This window comes from Mustela erminea, chromosome 8 (assembly GCF_009829155.1).
Source record: "Mustela erminea isolate mMusErm1 chromosome 8, mMusErm1.Pri, whole genome shotgun sequence".
Taxonomy (NCBI): domain Eukaryota; kingdom Metazoa; phylum Chordata; class Mammalia; order Carnivora; family Mustelidae; genus Mustela; species Mustela erminea.
The window spans coordinates 78468711-78470657 of record NC_045621.1 but is presented as its reverse complement, the minus strand read 5'-3'; the positions used below and the strand labels follow the sequence as shown (position 1 = coordinate 78470657).

Here is a 1947-nt window from a genome sequence, read left to right as displayed (position 1 = left end):
CTTAAAATATTTTAGAATATAGTTATCAAGGCATCGACACATTACATAAGTTTTTTTTTTTCTCTCTCTCTCAGATAAATGTTACAAATGTGTCAGCATGAGCAACAGTGTTACACAATGCATTATGCATAGTGAGTTGGTCAGCATTATCTTCACTCTGTTCTGCTTAGGAGACAAAGTTGAGATTACGTAAATTAAACCACTTTGTCTTGTGTTGATTCCCTTACTCAATTGTATCTGCCTAAGAATGTAGTCACTTCTGCAAAAGTAAAATCAAGGACAGATTTTGTTCTATAGATATATAAGAATTCATGAAAATACGAAGGTAATATTCTATTTATTTAGGAAAGCATAATATTTAAAGTGAAACTAATATAAGCAATATGGCAGAACTTACCATTTTAAAAATAGAAATATCTTTAGAAGTCCTTTAATTTGGCCCTTTTATTTTGTAGTTGATGCTGTTAGCCAACAAGCTAGGTGATTTTCTCCAAAGTTGCAAAGCATAGGATTAGGCTAGAAATCAGGCTCTCTGAAGGTCCAGATCTGTAGGTAAATTGTCAATACCTCTTTGAGAAAAATGAAAATGCTTTAATAACTTTCAATCACAGAAATATTTGCTATATAATCACATTTATATATTTTCTCAAAAAAATCAGTTTAAATATTCAGCATCCTAAAGCTATAAAGAAAATGATTTTACAACTTGGGACAGTGGTTTGTATTTGAATCATTTTTTGCACCTAATTAGTGGCCCTCATGAACTTTCCATTGTTGTAAGAAACTTCAAAAACTCAAATTATGATGAGTGGTAAGAGAAGGGTGGGAGTTAATTACAGAAAAAAACACTCAAAGAAATAATCAGTGTTGGCTCAGAGGAGCAGGAGATGCTTCTGAAAGCAACATCACAATGGCTGCCCAAGGAGAACCCAAGTCCGGTTCAAATTTGTAGTGGCTGGTGATGGTGGTACTGGAAAAACTACTTTTGTGAAATGTTATTCTGACTGGTGAATTTGAGAAGTATGGTGCTCTTGAGTATTGAGATCTATTCCAACAGAGGACCTACTAAATTCAATGTAGGGAATATGGCTGGTCAGGAGAAAATTGGTAGGCTGAGAGATGGTACTACATCCAAGTCCAGCATGCCATGATAAGGTTTGATGTAAGAGCAAGGGTTTCTTACAAGAATGTGTATAACTGACACAGAGATCTGGTATGAGTATGTGAAAACATCCCCGTTGTGCTGCTTGGCAATAAAGTAGACAGTAAGGACAGGAAAGTTAAGGCCAAATCTATTGTCTTCCACGAAAAGAAAAACCTTCAGTACTAGGACATTTCTGCCAAAAGCGACTATAACTTTGAAAAGTCCTTCTCTCTTGTTTGAAAACTATTTGGAGACCCTAACTTGGAGTCTGTTGTTGTGACAGCTATTGTCCTACCAGAGGTTGCCTGGAACCAGCTTTGGCAACACAGTATGAGCAGGATCTAGAGGTTGCTCAGACAAATGTTCTCCCAGATGAGGATGATGACCTATAAGAAAGTACAGCTGAAGCCCTGCGTCAGAAGTCTAGATTTATAGGCAACTGTCCTGTGATGTCAGTGGTACACCACCTTGGTAACTTTATTGTATAGCTAAACAGAATATGTGCTTAATCTTTGGGATGCTGAAAGAGATGAATGGGCTTTGGAGTGAATGTGGCAGTTTCAAAAGCAACTCCGTTTTTTGGACCTGCATATATTAGCTGCATATTTAGTACCCTTCCTAAATTTCAAATACAAGACTACTATAGTCACATCACAGTATCCATTGGTGAAATCTTGTTTGTTACTGTCATTCCCATTTCTTTTCATTTAAAATCAGGATAAAGTTGTATTATTTTAAAAAATCAGCTTTGTAGGGAATTCTTCTCCATTTGTGTGCACTTCATTTTTTAAATTATAGGCATA

General features: G+C 35.9%; 1 pseudogene; it reads left to right on the top strand.

The window, feature by feature from the left end:
- The first annotated feature begins 910 nt into the window (after positions 1 to 910).
- LOC116597874 lies at positions 911 to 1553 on the top strand (annotated as a pseudogene).
- The last annotated feature ends 394 nt before the right edge of the window (positions 1554 to 1947 follow it).